The following is a 22,355-nucleotide window of genomic DNA, read 5'->3' on the forward strand; positions in this document are numbered from 1 at the left end:
CATGCATCTATCCACTAGATGGCAGCCTAATGTTAGTAATGCGTCAGTTAATGTGTTATAAGAAACTAGTAAACTACAATAAATTATTTGGGTTTTTTATTTATTAAATGCAGCCAAATATGTAATAGGTAAAGTGTTGATACTGTTTAGAATTAAATTAGGCTTCAATTAGATTCTGTTTATTAATTGGTGTTTATAATAACATATAGCTGCATTGTTGCTGACCTTTGCTGTGTGATTAAAATGCATAGGCTACCCCTTGATACAAGTAACTGATGCAGAAACGCAAGGTTTCGGCTTATAACTGTTATGCATTAATGATGGTACTAATAATGATGAATTATGTCATAATAATTACGTAATTTTATTTCCCAAGGAAATTCCACCATAACATTTATTACATGGCAATTTTGATGAGGGGAAAAAGCAAAAGAGTTGGCGAAATGTATAAGCGATAATTAGGACGCGTGGTCTCATAATCTTCATTCAGTTTGCTTATTTTGTGTGCTATGAGCATACAGTAGTCAGTAGGGCAGAGTAGGCAACTAGATTCAGCCCCAGGCCAATTTTAGTCAGAGCAGATGGTCGAGGGCCAGAACATAATTATAATAATTTGAACATTGCAAATTGACCACAACTAAGCCCAGAAAGAAATTGTATTTGAAAATTGAGACACGATCACATCTCTTTTTTTTATTCGTGGGAATACTTGGCAACACATTTCCTTAATTAAACATCATTTTAGCTGAATTCCTGGTGATTTTAGTCTTTATATATATATATATATATATATATATATATATATATATATAAAAATCTACAAAATAAATCGCTTGTGGGGCTGGTTTTGGCCCATGGGCCGCCAGTTGCAGACCCCAGCAGCAGAATATTGGCACCACCCACCTGATGTAGGGTGAAAAGGAATCACTCACTACCTACGGGAACCTCGCCAAAAGCTCAAATGGGGTAGGTAGTCTTTCATTATAATGTCAAGGGACAATCTGCCAAGTTTCTTACGTTGAGATGTGCTTAGGGAGAAAATAGTTTCCCTCTTCCTCGAGGTATAGAACACACTTTTCAACATCTCATACATATTTCACCAACATGAAGCTTAGAAGCTATTATAATACAATGCCATTATTTTCCCCCACACTGACTGCACATATATTTACATTTGCCGACATTCCCTTTGTATGTATAGGTTGGGCCCCAATGATTCAGAGGTAATTTGCATCTGATTGCTGTTTGTCAACCAATGATTTGACTCTACGACCGTGAGCACGCCTTAAATTAGTCAAGATACAATGTAACCTGTGAATCAAGCCATACATTGAAATCGGATTAGATGTGTGCAACGTAATAGAAATACCACAATCAATTGATATCAGTTTACTACTATGTATGAAATATACAATCGTTAACCTCCAGAACGCCTTAGATTCAGGAGGAAATCAGGAATATTTCTTCCGGTTCCCAAGAATGCAAAAATAAAACGGAAGCTGATTTGGTAAGTATTTTTTTCTCTTATTGCGACTCGCACGCTCGGTCTGGAATTCATTATACAAGCAAGAGTCTTATCCTGCCTAATTATATTTTATATGTTCCTGGGATAATTAAGATACGATATCATGTCTGATTCAACTTGACTAATCGGATACAGCCCAATGTGTACATGCCCCTTTTGATATTTAAGAATATGTTTATTTATATATCGCTTTTCATTACACGTTGAATCTCAAAGTCGCTTTAAAAAACAAAACAACCAGAAAACTATTTAACAAAACAAAAGTAGGAGGATCTGGCAGTTCTTAGTCGATGGTCTTCCACAGTTTTAGATGATAGGCTGTGCGGAAAGGTACAATCTTGAGCGGATGGAGCATTGATAGTACAGTACGCAGGGAGTTAGAGACATCTGACAGACAGGCCACGGAGCTCTCCATCCGGCACCTCGTTTTCGATGTTCACAGCTCCTCCTCTGTAGGTAGGCTGGATCGTCCACCTGGGTGATGCTTTGGCGGCTGTAAAAGCGCCAGTAAGAACACCACTCTCAGTAGTAGTCCTAAAAAGCCCACTACCTGGGGAGCCTCTGCAACACCTCACACCGCATATGTGGCGATGTGCCAAGTAATTAAATTATCGTTTAGAATTTGGGTTGATTTTGCATTGCAAATAGTAAAGTACATCACTCATATACTTTCTAATATATAGAAAGCTATTATATGTTGTATCGTAGCTTAGTGTGCTATGTTAGGCCACCTGTTGCTCACATTGGGTGTAGGAATTGGGAAGTTGCCAAAAGATTCTGGAAACGGTATTTACGTTTCCTGAAGTCAAATTAAATAGAACTGTCAAGCGTTCAATTGACCTGCTTTTTGTGTTGATGTTGTCCACCACATTTAAGACACTATAGCCTATTTGTTTAGTGAGTCATTTGAGTAGGCTACAGAGTAGCCACAACTCGACTGATAAATACATCATTTTAGTTGCTCATTTCTTGAAACGCATATGATGATCATTCTATATGTGGGCATATATTCGTTTCATGAAAGTTATAAACATAAACAACGATATACCTATTATATTTATCAGTTGAATTACATTAGATGGATTGCATATAATTAATTTGTCCTTTTCAGCATAGCCTTTGAATGGACTTTTTGTAGATATATAAAAGTTGAAAGGGAATGAGGAGCTTCACGTAAAAGGTTTGCATGGTCAATTTGATCTCTTCAGTTGCCATACAACTTTTCCTGCGATAGGGGCTCTGCAGAAGTCAGGGCATTTATACTTCTTGGGCTTTGATGAGCAGAGGTGTTGTGTAGAAGTTTTCAAGAAAGGGAGTTTGTGTTTACACTGGACCTCCCGCCCCCACTTGTCGTCAACCAATCATGTCAATGCGGAGCTATATGGAGCCCATTTTACAACATTTGGGCGGCGCACGTCGATGCGGTACAGAGCTGATTTGAATAACTGGTTATTAATATGTCTTAATTTCATATTAACCAGACAAATATCAATCCAAAACAGACTTTTCTCTCCCTATCATACCCAGCTTCCAAGGCAGTATCTCTACTTGAACATTTTGGGCAGCATGGCAAATTATTTTATATTTTAGTGCAATTTTATGACACATTTCATGCAAGTCTACTTATTTTGCAAGGGGCAGAGAGATAAATCTTATTTACTGCAATTCTACCCATTGGGTAGCCTAGTGGTCAGAGCATTGGACTAGTAACCGAAAGTATGCAAGTTCTAATCCCCGAGCTGACAAGGTACAAATCTGTCATTCTGCCCCTGAACAGGCAGTTAACCCACTGTTCCTCGGCCGTCATTGAAAATAATAATTTGTTCTTAACTGACTTGCCTAGTTAAATAAAGGTACAAATTAAATTGCCATGTTAACGATATCTGCCTGGGGCCATAAGAGACTGGAGCCGGCCCTGATGAAACCATAGTGGATCACTTTGTGCCTGTCCATATTGCAGTGGAGGCTCCTCAGAGGAACAAGGGCAGGACCATCCTCCTCTGTGAATTTAATTAAAAATATATACACTGCTCAAAAAAAATAAAGGGAACACTAAAATAACACATCCTAGATCTGAATGAATGAAATATTCTTATAAAATACTTTTTTCTTTACATAGTTGAATGTGCTGACAACAAAATCACACAAAAATGATCAATGGAAATCAAATTTATCAACCCATGGAGGTCTGGATTTGGAGTCACTCAAAATTAAAGTGGAAAACCACACTACAGGCTGATCCAACTTTGATGTAATGTCCTTAAAACAAGTCCAAATGAGGCTCAGTAGTGTGTGTGGCCTCCACGTGCCTGTATGACCTCCCTACAATGCCTGGGCATGCTCCTGATGAGGTGGCGAATCTCCTCCCAGACCTGGACTAAAGCATCCGCCAACCTTTGGACAGTCTGTGGTGCAGCGTGGCGTTGGTGGATGGAGTTAGACATGATGTCCCAGATGTGCTCAATTGGATTCAGGTCTGGGGAACGGGCGGGCCAGTCCATAGCATCAATGCCTTCCTCTTGCAGGAACTGCTGACACACTCCAGCCACATGAGGTCTAGCATTGTCTTGCATTAGGAGGAACCCAGGGCCAACCGCACCAGCATATGGTCTCACATGGGGTCTGAGGATCTCATCTCGGTACCTAATGGTAGTCAGGCTACCTCTGGCGAGCACATGAAGAGCTGTGCGGCCCCCCAAAGAAATGCCATCCCACACCATGACTGACCCACCGCCAAACCGGTCATTCTGGAGGATGTTGCAGGCAGCAGAACGTTCTCCACGGCGTCTCCAGACTCTGTCACTTCTGTCACATGCTCAGTGTGAACCTGCTTTCTTTCATCTGTGAAGAGCACAGGGCGCCAGTGGAGAATTTGCCAATCTTGGTGTTCTCTGGCAAATGCCAAACGTCCTGCACGGTGTTGGGCTGCAAGCACAACCCCCACCTGTGGACGTCGGGCCCTCATACCACCCTCACAGAGTCTGTTTCTGACCATTTGAGCAGACACATGCACATTTGTGGCCTGCTGGAGGTCATTTTGCAGGGCTCTGGCAGTGCTCCTCCTTGCACAAAGGCGGAGGTAGCCGTCCTGCTGCTGGGATGTTGCCCTCCTACGGCCTCCTCCACGTCTCCTGATGTACTGGCCTGTGTCCTGGTAGCGCCTCCATGCTCTGGACACTACGCCGACAGACACAGCAAACCTTCTTGCCACAGCTCGCATTGATGTACCATCCTGGATGAGCTGCACTATCTGAGCCACTTGTGTGGGTTGTAGACTCCGTCTCATGCTACCATTAGAGTGAAAGCACCGCCAGCATTCAAAGTGACCAAAACATCAGCCAGGAAGCATAGTAACTGAGAAGTGGTCTGTGGTCACCACCTGCAGAACCATTCCTTTATTGGGGGTGTCTTGCTAATTGCCTATAATTTCCACCTGTTGTCTATTCCATTTGCACAACAGCATGTGAGATTTATTGTCAATCAGTGTTGCTTCCTAAGTGGACAGTTTGATTTCACAGAAGTGTGATTGATTTGGACTTACTTTGTGTTGTTTAAGTGTTCCCTTTATTTTTTGAGCAGTGTATTTTTAAACACTTAGAGAGTTCTAATTTTTAGATAAAACTATACTAAATACAATCACATCACCAAATAATTGATTAAAACACTGTTTTGCAATGAAGGTCTACAGTAGCCTCAACCGCACTCTGTAGTGCACTCTGCACCATGGTGTAGGACAGCTAGCTTCCGTCCTCCTCTGGGTACATTGACTTCCGTCCAAAATCTAGGAGGCTCATGCCTTCCATAGACTTTCACAGTAATTATGACAACTTCCAGAGGAAGTTGCAGCATGAACTGACATGTTGTCCACCCAATCAAAGGAGTAGAGAATTATCCTTTGTACTGAATGCATGAGCTACAGTTAGCTGACACTGCAGTGCATACAATGTGGTGAGTAGTTGACTCAAAGAGAGAGAAAGACAATAGTTGAACAGTTCTGAACAAATCAATTTCTTCAAAAATGAAGAAGAAGCCATTATAAACTGCTTACTGACTATACACTGTAAAGTTACTGCATGATTGTAGTGGGTTTACTAACACGTTAGTTCTGTTGACTATGATGTTACTTTAGCTAATATAGTGACAACGATGTAGGCTGTATGTAGCGGTTATGATATTGTTCGGCTTGGAAAGTTTTTTTTTGAATGGTCACATTCAGATTCAGAGAATCTCAATGTGCTCAGAGAGGCAATTCATTTAGCAGAAGCTGAAGTGTTGTGCATTGAAGTCCACAAACGAAAGGACAAGGTGAGAGGAGGAGAGCGCATAGAAGGAATACAATGTACAGTGGGGCAAAAAAGTATTTAGTCACCCACCAATTGTGCAAGTTCTCCCACCTAAAAAGATGAGACACTTCAACTATGACAGACAAAAAAATCACATTGTAGGATTTTTCATTAATTTATTTGCCATTTATGGTGGGAAAAAAGTATTTGGTCACCTACAAACAAGCAAGATTTCTGGCTCTCACAGACCTGTAACTTCTTCTTTAGGAGGCTCCTCTGTCCTCCACTCGTTACCTGTATTAATGGCACCTGTTTGAACTTGTTATCAGTATAAAAGACACCTGTCCACAACCTCAAACAGTCACACTCCAAACTCCACTATGGCCAAGACCAAAGGGCTGTCAAAGGACACCAGAAACTAAATTGTAGACCTGTAATACATGTATCACTAGCCACTTTAACTATGCCACTTTGTTTACATACTCATCTCATATGTATATACTGCACTCAATACCATCTACTGTATCTTGCCTATGCCACTCTGTACCATCACTCATTCATATATCTTTATGTACATATTCTTTATATCCTTACACTTGTGTCTATAAGGTAGTAGTTTTGGAATTGTTAGCTAGATTACTTGTTCGTTATTACTGCATTGTCGGAACTAGAAGCACAAGCATTTCGCTACACTCGCACTAACATCTGCTAACCATGTGTATGTGACAAATAAATTTGATTTGATTTTGTATTAATGGCACCTACTTGAACTTGTTATCAGTATAAAACACCTGTCCACAACCTCAAACAGTCATACTCCAAACTCCACTATGGCCAAGACCAAAGAGCTGTCAAAGGACACCAGAAACAAAATTGTAGACCTGCACCAGGCTGGGAAGACTGAATCTGCAATAGGTAAGCAGCTTGGTTTAAAGAAATCAACTGTAGGAGCAATTATTAGGAAATGGAAGACATACAAGACCACTGATAATCTCCCTCGATCTGGGGCCCCACACAAGATCTCACCCCGCGGGGTCAAAATGATCACAAGAACGGTGAGCAAAAATCCCAGAACCACACGGGGGGACCTAGTGAATGACCTGCAGAGAGCTGGGACCAAAGTAACAAAGCCTACCATCAGTAACACACTACGCCGCCAGGGACTCAAATCCTGCAGTGCCAGACGTGTCCCCCTGCTTAAGCCAGTACATGTCCAGGCCCGTCTGAAGTGTGCTAGAGAGCATTTGGATGATCCAGAAGAAGATTGGGAGAATGTCATATGGTCAGATGAAACCAAAATATAACTTTTTGGTAAAAACTCAACTTGTCGTGTTTGGAGGACAAAGAATGCTGAATTGCATACAAAGAACACCATACCTACTGTGAAGCATGGGGGTGGAAACATCCTGCTTTGGGGCTGTTTTTCTGCAAAGGGACCAGGACGACTGATCCATGTAAAGGAAAGAATGAATGGGGCCATGTATCGTGAGATTTTGAGTGAAAACCTCCTACCATCAGCAAGGGCATTGAAGATTAAACGTGGCTGGGTCTTTCAGCATTGCAATGATCCCAAACACACCGCCCGGGCAACGAAGGAGGGGCTTCGTAAGAAGCTTTTCAAGGTCCTGGAGTGGCCTAGACAGTCTCCAGATCTCAACCCCATAGAAAATATTTGGAGGGAGTTAAAAGTCTGTGTTGCCCAGCAACAGCCCCAAAACATCACTGCTCTAGAGGAGATCTGTATGGAGGAATGGACCAAAATACCAGCAACAGTGTGTGAAAACCTTGTGAAGACTTACAGAAAACGTTTGACCTCTGTCATTGCCAACAAAGGGTATATAACAAAGTATTGAGATAAACTTTTGTTATTGACCAAATACTTATTTTCCACCATAATTTGCAAATAAATTCATTAAAAATCCTACAATGTGATTTTCTGGATTTCTTTTTCTCATTTTGTCTGTCATAGTTGAAGTGTACCTATGATGAAAATGACAGGTCTCTCTCATGTTTTTAAGTGGGAGAACTTGCACAATCGGTGGCTGACTAAATACTTTTTTGCCCCACTGTATATCGACATAACCTGAAAGGCTGCTCAGCAAGGAAGAAGCCACTGCTCCAAAACCACCATTAAAAAGCCATATTACAGTTCGCAACTGCACATGGGGACAAAGATTGTACTTTTTGGAGAAATGTTCTCTGGTCTGATGAAACAAAAATATAACTGTTTGGCCATAATGAACACCGTTATGTTTGGAGGAAAAAAAGGGAGGCTTGCAAGCGAAGAACACCTTGCCAACCGTGAAGCACAGGGGTGGCAGCAGCATGTTGTGGGGGTGCTTTTGCTGCGGGAGGGACTAGTGCACTTCACAAAATAGATGGCATCGTGAGGGAGAGAAATTATGTGGATATATTGAAGCAACATCTCAAGACATCAGTCAGGAAATTAAAGCTTGGTCACAAATGGGTCTTCCAAATGGACAATGATCCCAAGCATACTTCCAAAGTTGTGGCAAAATGACTTAAGGACAACAATGTCAAGGTATTGGAGTAGCCATCACAAGGCCCTGACCTCAATCCTATAGAAAATTTGTGGGCAGAACTGAAAAAGCGTGTGCGAGCAAGGAGGCCTACAAACCTGACTCAGTTACACCAGCTCTGTCAGGAGGAATGGGCCAAAATTCACCCAACTTATTGTGGGAAGCGTGTGGAAGGCTACCCGAAATGTTTGACCCAAGTTAAAATATTTAAAGGCAATGCTACCAAATACTAATTGAGTGTATGTAAACTTCTGACCCACTGGGAATGTGAAATACAAGCTGAAATAAATACATTTTCTCCACTATTACTCTGACATTTCATATTCTTAAAATAAAGTGGTGATCCTAACTGACCTAAGACAGGGAATTGTTACTAGGATTAAATGTCAGGAATTGTGAAAAACTGAGTTTAAATGTATTTGGCTAAGGTTTATGTAAACTTCCGACTTCAACTGTATATTGAGCATTCAAGACACAATGTGCAGAAATAAAGGGAGGAGCCAGGAATATTTTCCACAATGGAAAGATCAGCTAACTCCTCTGCTTTCTAGAAAAAGACATTATCTCTAAACTGCACTATGTACAAACGTCCCTTTTCAGTACCCTGTCTTTCAAAAATAATTCATAAAAATCCAAATAACTTCACAGATCCTCATTGTAAAGGATTTAAACACTGTTTCCCACGCTGTTTCAATGAACCATAAACAATTAATGAACATGCACCTGTGGAACGTTAAGATACTAACAGCTTACAAGCAATTAAGGTCACAGTTATGAAAATGTCCTTTCAATGGAATAAAATGTCCTTTCAATGGAATAAAGATGCCCAGGGTCCCTGCTCATCTGCGTGAACGTGCCTTAGGCATGCTGCAAGGAGGCACGAGGACTGCAGATGTGGCCAGGGCAATAAATTGCAATGTCCATACAGAGGCCTGTACTCTGGAGCGGGATCGATTTGGAGGTGGAGGGTCCGCCTGGTTTGGGGGCGGTGTGTCACAGCATCATCGGACTGAGCTTGTTGTCATTGCAGGCAATCTCAACGCTGTGCGTTACAGGGAAGACATCCTCCTCCCTCATGTGGTACCCTTCCTGCAGGCTCATCCTGACATGACTCTACAGCATGACAATGCCACCAGCCATACTGCTTGTTCTGTGCCTGATTTAATGCAAGACAGGAATGTCAGTGTTATGCCATGACCAGCGAAGAGCCCGGATCTCAATCCCATTGAGCACATCTGGGACCTGTTGGATCGGAGGGTGAGGGCTAGGGCCATTCCCCTCAGAAATGTCTGGGAACTTGCAGGTGCCTTGGTGGAAAAGTGGGGTAACATCTCACAGCAAGAATTGGCAAATCTGGTGCAGTCCATGAGGAGGAGATGCACTGCAGTACTTAATGCAGCTGGTGGCCACACCATCTACTGACTGTTACTTTTGATTTTGACCCCTTCTTTGTTCAGGGACACATTATTACATTTCTGTTAGTCACATGTATGTGGAATTTGTTCAGTTTATGTCTCAGTTGTTGAATCTTGTTATGGTCATACAAATATTTACACGTTAAGTTTGCTGAAAATAAATGCAGTTGACAGTGAGGACGTTTCTTTTTTTGCTGAGTTTATAATAAATGGCACATGTAAAACCATCAGTACCTGCTTGTTTCCTACTCACAATTTCAGTTATACTACAAAAGCGCTCCCTTGGTGAGCCCAGCTTGGACTCTGAGCACATTCCAAACATAATTTCCTGTATACAACAACAGTGGCCAGCAGTAACGTAAACTCTGCTTTATTCATTAGACTGCATTCATTATGCAAAGACATCAGGGTTTTAAGACCTGAACTTGATCTCCTACCATACGTTTATAATCCACAGAGGTCCAATCACTGAGCAAATCCCCCTTTTCTTAAAGAGGCCTCATTGCAGTCAAATAAGGAAAATGGCCCTCCATTGGAAAAGGGATGTGTATGGGATGCTGAATTACAGTAGGCTATAAATCAGTGGCGGTCAGAGCCGTTTAAGATGAGGGAAAACAATTTAGTTTTTTTCATGAGTATGGCCTTATTTCTATTACAGCATATTAAATGACTGACATTGATATTCTATTCACCCAGTTCAATGTAACATAAATAGGTTTAGGTCAATACATGATACTAGAATTTTCCCTTTATGAGGTTTCTACAACCTAGTCTACGAATAAAATTTTCCAACATACAGTGCCTTGCGAAAGTATTCGGCCCCCTTGAACTTTGCGACCTTTTGCCACATTTCAGGCTTCAAACATAAAGATCTAAAACTGTATTTTTTTGTGAAGAATCAACAACAAGTGGGACACAATCATGAAGTGGAATGACATTTATTGGATATTTCAAACTTTTTTAACAAATCAAAAACTGAAAAATTGGGCGTGCAAAATTATTCAGCCCCCATAAGTTAATACTTTGTGGCGCCACCTTTTGCTGCGATTACAACTGTAAGTCGCTTGGGGTATGTCTCTATCAGTTTTGCACATCGAGAGACTAACATTTTTTCCCATTCCTCCTTGCAAAACAGCTCGAGCTCAGTGAGGTTGGATGGAGAGCATTTGTGAACAGCAGTTTTCAGTTCTTTCCACAGATTCTCGATTGGATTCAGGTCTGGACTTTGACTTGGCCATTCTAACACCTGGATATGTTTATTTTTGAACCATTCCATTGTAGATTTTGCTTTATGTTTTGGATCATTGTCTTGTTTGAAGACAAATCTCCGTCCCAGTCTCAGGTCTTTTGCAGACTCCATCAGGTTTTCTTCCAGAATGGTCCTGTATTTGGCTCCATCCATCTTCCCATCAATTTTAACCATTTTCCCTGTCCCTGCTGAAGAAAAGCAGGCCCAAACCATGATGCTGCCACCACCATGTTTGACAGTGGGGATGGTGTGTTCAGGGTGATGAGCTGTGTTGCCAAAAAAGTTCCATTTTGGTTTCATCTAACCAGAGCACCTTCTTCCACATGTTTGGTGTGTCTCCCAGGTGGCTTGTGGCAAACTTTAAATGACACTTTTTATGGATATCTTTAAGAAATGCCTTTCTTCTTGCCACTCTTCCATAAAGGCCAGATTTGTGCAATATACGACTGATTGTTGTCCTATGGACAGAGTCTCCCATCTCAGCTGTAGATCTCTGCAGTTCATCCAGAGTGATCATGGGCCTCTTGGCTGCATCTCTGATCAGTCTTCTCCTTGTATGAGCTGAAAGTTTAGAGGAACGGCCAGGTCTTGGTAGATTTGCAGTGGTCTGATACTCCTTCCATTTCAATATTATCGCTTGCACAGTGCTCCTTGGGATGTTTAAAGCTTGGGAAATCTTTTTGTATCCAAATCCGGCTTTAAACTTCTTCACAACAGTATCTCGGACCTGCCTGGTGTGTTCCTTGTTCTTCATGATGCTCTCTGCGCTTTTAACGGACCTCTGAGACTATCACAGTGCAGGTGCATTTATACAGAGACTTGATTACACACAGGTGGATTGTATTTATCATCATTAGTCATTTAGGTCAACAATGGATCATTCAGAGATCCTCACTGAACTTCTGGAGAGAGTTTGCTGCACTGAAAGTAAAGGGGCTGAATAATTTTGCACGCCCAATTTTTCAGTTTTTGATTTGTTAAAAAAGTTTGAAATATCCAATAAATGTCGTTCCACTTCATGATTGTGTCCCACTTGTTGTTGATTCTTCACAAAAAAATACAGTTTTAGATCTTTATGTTTGAAGCCTGAAATGTGGCAAAAGGTCGCAAAGTTCAAGGGGGCTGAATACTTTCGCAAGGCACTGTAGGTGCACACAGGTCTAGAGAAGAAATGTAGGTGACAGACAGTGACACATGGACAGAGAGAGACACATTCAATACCGCCTTGCACACTCTTGCCTGCATCTGGCTGATGCAGTCCAACAGAAACGTTTTTCAGCAGAATCGGCAGAATGACTTACACCTCTAATCAGGCGTAAAACAGTTCACTTCCATAGCAGCTACAGTGGGGCAAAAAGTATTTAGTCAGCCACCAATTGTGCAAGTTCTCCCACTTAAAAAGATGAGAGAGACCAGTAATTTTCATCATAGGTACACTTCAACTATGACAGACAAAATGAGAGAAAAAAATCCAGAAAATCACATTGTAGGATTTTTATTATCAGTGGTCTTGTATGTCTTCCATTTCCTAATAATTGCTCCCACAGTTGATTTCTTCAAACCAAGCTGCTTGCCTATTGCAGATTCAGTCTTCCCAGCCTGGTGCAGGTCTACAATGTTGTTTCTGGTGTCCTTTGACAGCTCTTTGGTCTTGGCCATAGTGCAAATAAATTCATAACAAATCCTACAATGTGATTTTCTGGATTTTTTCCCCTCATTTTGTCTGGCTTAGTTGAAGTGTGTGTATGATTCAAAAAATGACAGGCCTCTTCTTTTTAAGTGGGAGAACTTGCACAATTGGTGGCTGACTAAATACTTTTTTGCCCCACTATAGGACTCGTTTTTCTGTGGATATCGATACGTTTGTACCTGTTGCCTCCAGCATCTTCACAAGGTCCTTTGCTGTTGTTCTGGGATTGATTTGCACTTTTCGTACCAAGGTACTTCTTCTCTAGGAGACAGAACGTGTCTCCTTCCTGAGCGGTATGATGTCTGAGTGGTCCCATGGTATTTATACTTGCATACTATTGTTTGTACAGATGAACGTGGTACCTTCAGGCATTTGGAAAGTGAACCAGACTTGTGGAGGTCTACAATTTTTTTCTGAAGTCTTGGTTGATTTCTTTTGATTTTCCCATGATGTCAAGCAAAGAGGCTTTGAGTTTGAAGGTAGGCCTTGAAATTCATCCACAGCTACACCTCCAATTGACCCAAATGATGTCAGAAGCTTTGAAAGCCATGACATAATTTTATGGAATTTTTCAAGCTGTTTAAATGCACAGTCAACTTAGTGTATGTAAACTTCTGACCCACTGGAATTGTGATACAGTGAAATAATCTGTCTGTAAACAGTTGTTGGAAAAAGTACTTAGATGTCCTAACCGACTTGCCAAAACTATAGTTTGTTAACAAGAAATTTGTGGAGTGGTTGAAAAACTAGTTTTAATGACTCCAACCTAAGTCTATGTAAACTTCCGTCTTCAACTGTAAATTTGGTGTTATAACAGAATTATTCAGTATTTCCATTTAAATCTTCTAATGGCTGGGGGGCAGTATTGAGTAGCTTGGATGAATAAGTAGCCCAAAGTAAACGTCCTGCTCCTCAGTCTCAGTTGCTAATATATACATATTATTATTAGTTTTGGATAGAAAACACTCTAAAGTTTCAAAAACTGTCAAAATATTGTCTGTGAGTATAACAGAACTGATATTGCAGGCGAAACCCTGAGGAAAATCAAACCAGGAAGTGGCCTCTATTTTGGAAACTCCATGTTCCATAGCCTGCCTTTGCTCCATTTAAAGGGATATCAACCAGATTCCTTTTCCTATCGCTTCCTCAAGGTGTCAACAGTCTTTAGACATAGTTTCAGGCTTTTGTTTCGAAAAATGAGCAAGAAAGATAACATCGCGTCATTGTATGGCTGGGTGCCAGCAGCGTTTTGTATGCGCAACAGAGTTTGGGCAGCCATTGCCTTTCCCTCTCCTACTGAAAAAGACAGTTGCGGTTGATATATTATCGATTATATATTTTAAAAACAACCTGAGGATTGATTATAAAAAACGTTTGACATGTTTCTGTGGACATTACGAATACTATTTGGAATTTTCATCTGCGTTGTCGTGACCACTCTTTCCTGTGGATTTCTGAACATAACGCGCCAAACAAACTGAGGTATTTTGGATCTAAAAATAATCTTTATGGAACAAAAGGAACATTTATTGTGTAACTGGGAGTCTCGTGAGTGAAAACATCCGACGATCATCAAAGGTAAACGATTAATTTGATTGCTTTTCTGATTTTCGTGACCAAGCTACTTTAATGCTAGGTGTTCATAATGTTTTGTCGAGCGATCGATAAACTTACACAAACGCTTGGTTTGCTTACGCTGTAAAGCATATTTTCAAAATCTGACACGACAGGTGGATTAACAAAAGGCTGTGTTTTGCTATATTGCACTTGTGATTTCATGAATATAAATATTTTTAGTAATATTATTTGAATGTGGCGCTTTGCAAATGAGCGGTTGTTGATGAAAATTATCCCGTTAACGGGATTGCAGCCATAAGAAGTTTTTAAACACATGACACACATTCTGGAATTATATATATTACATATTTATGCTGACAACATTCCCAGCATCAATCTGCAGACATTTTATGAAAAAGTAATAAAACAAGGGCAATTTAGAGCAGCGAGAACGTCTTCATCCTTGTCATTACATAGCAGTATTTAAAACCAGTTTAAACTGGCAAATGATCTATGTCTTTAAGCTATGATTCATCCAATAGTTCTCTTCGACGGTCTCTTTCCAGGCACAGTGAAAGTACACTCACCTAACAGCTTACTTGTTTATGAAAACACAGGCAAGATATAGGAAAAAATCAGGTTCTTATGTTTGCTGTCTAAAAGATTTTTCTTTTTTTCTCACCTTTATTTAACCAGGTAGGCTAGTTGAGAACAAGTTCTCATTTGCAACTGCGACCTGGCCAAGATAAAGCAAAGTAGTGTGACACAGACAACAAAACAGAGTTACACATGGAGTAAACAAGCCAATAACACAATAAACAAGTCAATGACCCAGTAGAAAAAATAAAGTCTATATACAGTGTGTGCAAAAGACATGAGGGGGTAGGCAATAAATAAGCCATAGGAGTGAATAATTACAATTTAGTGATAAATGAGCAGATGGGGATGTGCAAGTAGAGATACTGGTGTGCAAAAGAGCAGCAAAGTAAATAAAATAAAAACAGTATGGGGATGAGGTAGGTGGGCTATTTGGGTGGGCTATTTACCGATGGACTATGTACAGCAGCAGCGATCGGTTAGCTGCTCAGATAGCAGATGTTTAAAGCTGGCAGCAGAGAACTGGAAGGAAAGGCGGCCAAATGAGGTGTTGGCTTTGGGGATGATCGGTGAGATATACCTGCTGGAACGTGTGCTACGGTTGGGTGTTGTTATCGTGATCAGTGAACTGAGATAAGGCGGAGCTTTACCTAGCATAGACTTATAGATGACCTGGCGACGAGTATGTAGCGAGGGCCAGCAGACTAGAGCATACAGATCGCAGTGGTGGGTTGTAGAAGGTGATTTGGTAACAAAACAGATGGCACTGTGATAGACTGCATCCAGTTTGCTGAGTAGAGTGTTGGAAGCTATTTTGTAGATGACATTGCCGAAGTCGAGGATCGGTAGGATAGTCAGTTTTACTAGGGTAAGTTTGGCGGCGTGAGTGAAGGAGGCTTTGTTGCGAAATAGAAAGCCGATTCTAGATTTTATTTTGGATTGGAGATGTTTAATATGAGTCTGGAAGGAGAGTTTACAGTCTTGTCAAACATCTAGGTATTTATAGTTGTCCACATATTCTAGGTCGGAACGTCCAGGGTGGTGATGCTAGTCGGGCGGACGGTTGCGGGCAGCAACGGTTGAAAAGCATGCATTTGGTTTTACTAGCGTTTAAGAGCAGTTGGCGGCCACGGAAGGAGTGTTGTATGGCATTGAAGCTCGTTGTGTTTTTATAGACACGTAAATATCTTAATGTGGTTGAGTTTATATCAGTTTTTGCTGTTGTGCCAACTCTAGAAATGACATGTGTAAAAATATTGTTACTGTCCAATCTTACATTTACATTTTAGTCATTCTTATCCAGTGCAATTTACAGGAATTAGGGTTAAGTACCTTGCTCAAGGGCACATGGACAGATTTTTTTTACCTAGTCAGCTTGGGGATTTGAATTCGCGACCTTTCGGTTACTGGTCCACTGCTCTTAAGTGCTAGGCTATCTACCTCTATCTCTACAGTGAAATTACAGTTCTACTTGTGTGAAATAGGACAAATTATAAACACCCACCCCAAAATTATAATAATTGTACTGTAGGTGCACACAGGTCTAGAGAAGAAATGTAGGTGACAGACAGTGACACATGGACAGAGAGAGACACATTCAATACCGCCTTGCACACTCTTGCCTGCATCTGGCTGATGCAGTCCAACAGAAACGTTTTTCAGCAGAATCGGCAGAATGACTTACACCTCTAATCAGGCGTAAAACAGTTCACTTCCATAGCAGCTACAGTGGGGCAAAAAAGTATTTAGTCAGCCACCAATTGTGCAAGTTCTCCCACTCAAAAAGATGAGAGAGGCCTGTAATTTTCATCATAGGTACACTTCAACTATGACAGACAAAATGAGGGGGAAAATCCAGAAAATCACATTGTAGGATTTTTTATGAATTTATTTGCAAATTATGGTGGAAAATAAGTATTTAGTCACCTACAAACAAGCAAGATTTCTGGCTCTCACAGACCTGTAACTTCTTCTTTAAGAGGCTCCTCTGTCCTCCACTCGTTACCTGTATTACTTCCGGCGCCGACAGAGATGGCCGCCTCGCTTCGCGTTCCTAGGAAACTATGCGTTTTTTCGTTTTGTTTTTTTACGTGTTATTTCTTACATTGGTACCCCAGGTCATCTTAGGTTTCATTACATACAGTCAAGAAGAACTATTGAACATAAGAGCAGCGTCAACTCACCATCAGTACGACCAAGAATATGACATTCGCGAAGCGGACCCTGTGTTCTGCCTTTCACCCAGGACAACGGAATGGATCCCAGCCGGCGACCCCAAAAAACGACTTTGAAAAAGGGGAAAACGAAGCGGTCTTCTGGTCAGACTCCGGAGACGGGCACATCGTGCACCACTCCCTAGCCTTCTCCTCGCCAATGTCCAGTCTCTTGACAACAAGGTTGATGAAATCCGAGCAAGGGTAGCATTCCAGAGGGACATCAGAGACTGTAACGTTCTTTGCTTCACGGAAACATGGCTCACTGGAGAGACGCTATCAGAGACGGTGCAGCCAGCTGATTTCTCCACGCATCGCGCCGACAGAAACAAACATCTTTCTGGTTAGAAGAGGGGCGGGGGCGTATGCTTTATGGTTAACGGGACGTGGTGTGGCCAAAACAACATACAGGAACTCAAGTCCTTCTGTTCACCTGATTTAGAATTCCTCACAATCAAATGTAGACCGCATTATCTACCAAGGGAATTCTCTTCGATTATAATCACAGCCGTATATATTCTCCCCCAAGCAGACACATCGATGGCTCTGAACAAACTTTATTTGACTCTTTGCAAACTGGAATCCATATATCCGGAGGCTGCATTCATTGTATCTGGGGATTTTAACAAGGCTAATCTGAAAACAAGACTCCCTAAATTTTATCAGCATATTGATTGCGCAACCAGGGCGGGAAAAACCTTGGATCATTGCTATTCCAACTTCCGCGACGCATATAAGGCCCTGCCCGCCCTCCTTTCGGAAAAGCTGACCACGACTCCATTTTGTTGATCCCTGCCTACAGACAGAAACTAAAACAAGAAGCTCCCACGCTGAGGTCTGTTCAACGCTGGTCCGACCAAGCTGATTCCACACTCCAAGACTGCTTCCATCACGTGGACTGGGATATGTTCCGTATTGCGTCAGAAGGCAACATTGACGAATACGCTGATTCGGTGTGCGAGTTCATTAGAACGTGCGTTGAAGATGTCTTTCCCATAGCAACGATTAAAACATTCCCAAACCAGAAACCGTGGATTGATGGCAGCATTCGCATGAAACTGAAAGCGCGAACTACTGCTTTTAATCAGGGCAAGGTGACTGGAAACATGACCGAATACAAACAGTGTAACTATTCCCTCCGCAAGGCAATCAAACAAGCTAAGCGTCAGTATAGAGACAAAGTAGAATCTCAATTCAACGGCTCAGACACAAGAGGTATGTGGCAGGGTCTACAGTCAATCACGAATTACAAAAAGAACACCAGCACTGTCACGGACCAGGATGTCTTGCTCCCAGGCAGACTAAATAACTTTTTTGCCCGCTTTGAGGACAATACAGTGCCACTGACACTATCCGCAACTAAAGCATGCGGACTCTCCTTCACTGCAGCCGATGTGAGGAAAACATTTAAACGTGTCAACCCTCGCAAGGCTGCAGGCCCTGACGGTATCCCCAGCCGCGCCCTCCGAGCATGCGCAGACCAGCTGGCTGGTGTGTTTACGGACATATTCAATCAATCCCTATCCCAGTCTGTTGTTCCCACATGCTTCAAGAGGGCCACCATTGTTCCTGTTCCCAAGAAAGCTAAGGTAACTGAGCTAAACGACTACCGCCCCGTAGCACTCACTTCCGTCATCATGAAGTGCTTTGAGAGACTAGTCAAGGTCCATATCACCTCCACCCTACCTGACACCCTAGACCCACTCCAATTTGCTTACCGCCCAAATAGGTCCACAGACGATGCAATCTCAACCACACTGCACACTGCCCTAACCCATCTGGACAAGAGGAATACCTATGTGAGAATGCTGTTCATCGACTACAGCTCGGCATTTAACACCATAGTGCCCTCCAAGCTCGTCACCAAGCTCGAGACCCTGGGTCTCGACCCCGCCCTGTGCAACTGGGTACTGGACTTCCTGAAGAGCCGCCCCCAGGTGGTGAGGGTAGGCAACAACATCTCCACCCCGCTGATCCTCAACACTGGGGCCCCACAAGGGTGCGTTCTGAGCCCTCTCCTGTACTCCTTGTTCACCCACGACTGCGTGGCCACGCACGCCTCCAACTCAATCATCAAGTTTGCGGACGACACAACAGTGGTAGGCTTGATTACCAACAACGACGAGACGGCCTACAGGGAGGAGGTGAGGGCCCTCGGAGTGTGGTGTCAGGAAAATAACCTCACACTCAACGTCAACAAAACTAAGGAGATGATTGTGGACTTCAGGAAACAGCAGAGGGAACACGCCCCTATCCACATCGATGGAACAGTAGTGGAGAGGATAGTAAGTTTTAAGTTCCTCGGCGTACACAGCACAGACAAACTGAATTGGTCCACCCACACAGACAGCATCGTGAAGAAGGCGCAGCAGCGCCTCTTCAACCTCAGGAGGCTGAAGAAATTTGGCTTGTCACCAAAGCACTCACAAACTTCTACAGATGCACAATCGAGAGCATCCTGTCGGGCTGTATCACCGCCTGGTACGGCAACTGCTCCGCCCACAACCGTAAGGCTCTCCAGAGGGTAGTGAGGTCTGCACAACGCATCACCGGGGGCAAACTACCTGCCCTCCAGGACATCTACACCACCCGATGTCACAGGAAGGCCATTAAGATCATCAAGGACAGCAACCACCCGAGCCACTGCCTGTTCACCCCGCTATCATCCAGTTGGCGAGGTCAGTACAGGTGCATCAAACCTGGGACCGAGAGACTGACAAACAGCTTCTATCTCAAGGCCATCAGACTGTTAAACAGCCACCACTAACATTGAGTGGCTGCTGCCTACACACAGACTCAACTCCAGCCACTTTAATAATGGGAATTGATGGGAAATGATGTAAAATATATCACTAGCCACTTTAAACGATGCTACCTAATATAATGTTTACATACCCTACATTATTCATTACATTTACATTTAAGTCATTTAGCAGACGCGCTTATCCAGAGCGACTTACAAATTGGTGCATTCACCTTATGACATCCAGTGGAACAGCCACTTTACAATAGTGCATCTAAATATTTTATTCATCATATGTATACGTATATATACTGTACTCTATATCATCTACTGCATCCTTATGTAATACATGTATCACTAGCCACTTTAACTATGCCACTTTGTTTACATACTCATCTCATATGTATATACTGCACTCAATACCATCTACTGTATCTTGCCTATGCTGCTCTGTACCATCACTCATTCATATATCATTATGTACATATTCTTTATCCCCTTACACTTGTGTCTATAAGGTAGTAGTTTTGGAATTGTTAGCTAGATTACTTGTTGGTTATTACTGCATTGTCGGAACTAGAAGCACAAGCATTTCACTACACTCACACTAACATCTGCTAACCATGTGTATTTGACAAATAAATTTGATTTGATTTTGTATTAATGGCACCTGCTTGAACTTGTTATCGGTATAAAAGACACCTGTCCACAACCTCAAACAGTCACACTCCAAACTCCACTATGGCCAAGACCAAAGAGCTGTCAAAGGACACCAGAAACAAAATTGTAGACCTGCACCAGGCTGGGAAGACTGAATCTGCAATAGATAAGCAGCTTGGTTTAAAGAAATCAACTGTAGGAGCAATTATTAGGAAATGGAAGACATACAAGACCACTGATAATCTCCCTCGATCTGGGGCTCCACACAAGATCTCACCCCGTGGGGTAAAAATGATCACAAGAACGGTGAGCAAAAATCCCAGAACCACACGGGGGGACCTAGTGAATGACCTGCAGAGAGCTGGGACCAAAGTAACAAAGCCTACCATCAGTAACACACTACGCCACCAGGGACTCAAATCCTGCAGTGCCAGACGTGTCCCCCTGCTTAAGCCAGTACATGTCCAGGCCCATCTGAAGTTTGCTAGAGAGCATTTGGATGATCCAGAAGAAGATTGGGAGAATGTCATATGGTCAGATGAAACCAAAATATAACTTTTTGGTAAAAACTCAACTCGTCGTGTTTGGAGGACAAAGAATGCTGAGTTGCATCCAAAGAACACCATACCTACTGTGAAGCATGGGGTGGAAACATCATGCTTTGGGGCTGTTTTTCTGCAAATGGACCAGGACGACTGATCCGTGTAAAGGAAAGAATGAATGGGGCCATGTATCGTGAGATTTTGAGTGAAAACCTCCTTCCATCAGCAAGGGCATTGAAGATTAATCGTGGCTGGGTCTTTCAGCATGACAATGATCCCAAACACACTGCCCGGGCAACGAAGTAGTGGCTTCGTAAGAAGCATTTCAAGGTCCTGGAGTGGCCTAGCCAGTCTCCAGATCTCAACCCCATAGAAAATCTTTGGAGGGAGTTGAAAGTCTGTGTTGCCCAGCAACAGCCCCAAAACATCACTGCTCTAGAGGAGATCTAGAGGAGATCTGCATGGAGGAGTGGGCCAAAATACCAGCAACAGTGTGTGAAAACCTTGTGAAGATTTACAGAACACGTTTGACCTCTGTCATTGCCAACAAAGGGTATATAACAAAGTATTGAGATAAACTTTTGTTGTTGACCAAATACTTATTTTCCACCATAATTTGCAAATAAATTCATTAAAAATCCTACAATCCTACAATGTATCCATAGCAACTGCTCCGTTAAGGCTGCTCAATGATGACACAGAGAGGTCAGCTAGCAACTTTCACTCTAAACTCCGACAAACAGCTGTAACTTTTTATTGGTTGGAACTATTCCTAATCCGCTTTATCCAATTTGAGGGGTACAGCCCATTCTTCTCTTTAGAGACAAGCAAACTGTTTTACAGGAGTTTTATTGAATCCGTATTGATGTTCTCGATGGTGGCGTGGTTTGGCAATCTTAATGTTTGCAACAAAAATAGTTTGGACAGGGTGGTTAAGGTGACCAGCAAGATCATCGGTGTGCAACAGGCACAGCACTCAGAGACATTCAGAACGCAGGTGGTGAGGAGAGTTAACAGTATCCTAGACTGTCCTGGTCACCCCCTCCTTGACCATTTTGAGCTTCTCCCCTGAGGTCATCGTTTTAGACTTCCCAAACTCAATAGCAACAGATACAATAACTATTTTATCCCACATACCATGAACTTTCTGAATCTGCACACGAAATGAAATGTCTATTGCTGCAATTTTGCACAATGATTGCTCCTTGTTATCCGTCTCTCTGTTTCATGTTATGTGTATATCAGTTGTATGGTCGTCACTGTTTTTAATGTTTGTTGTTGTTTTTTACCCTGACTGCAGAACAAATTTCCCAATTGGAACAATAAAGATAACATGAACTA

The 22,355-nt window shown here is 42.2% G+C and overlaps 1 protein-coding gene across 2 annotated transcripts in view; it reads left to right on the forward strand.

Moving 5' to 3' along the window:
• The first annotated feature begins 917 nt into the window (after positions 1-917).
• Positions 918-22,355, forward strand: part of arid3a (AT rich interactive domain 3A (BRIGHT-like)) — a 61,629-nt gene continuing 40,191 nt past the window's right edge. The window contains exon 1 of one of the 2 annotated variants that reach the window (XM_046303353.1): positions 918-966. The gene's annotated coding sequence lies outside the window, so the exon portion shown is untranslated. Of the gene's footprint in view, positions 967-1,305; positions 1,508-22,355 lie in introns of those variants that run through there. The other variant, XM_046303347.1, reaches the window with a different exon arrangement.

This window comes from Oncorhynchus gorbuscha, linkage group LG02 (genome assembly GCF_021184085.1).
Source record: "Oncorhynchus gorbuscha isolate QuinsamMale2020 ecotype Even-year linkage group LG02, OgorEven_v1.0, whole genome shotgun sequence".
Taxonomy (NCBI): domain Eukaryota; kingdom Metazoa; phylum Chordata; class Actinopteri; order Salmoniformes; family Salmonidae; genus Oncorhynchus; species Oncorhynchus gorbuscha.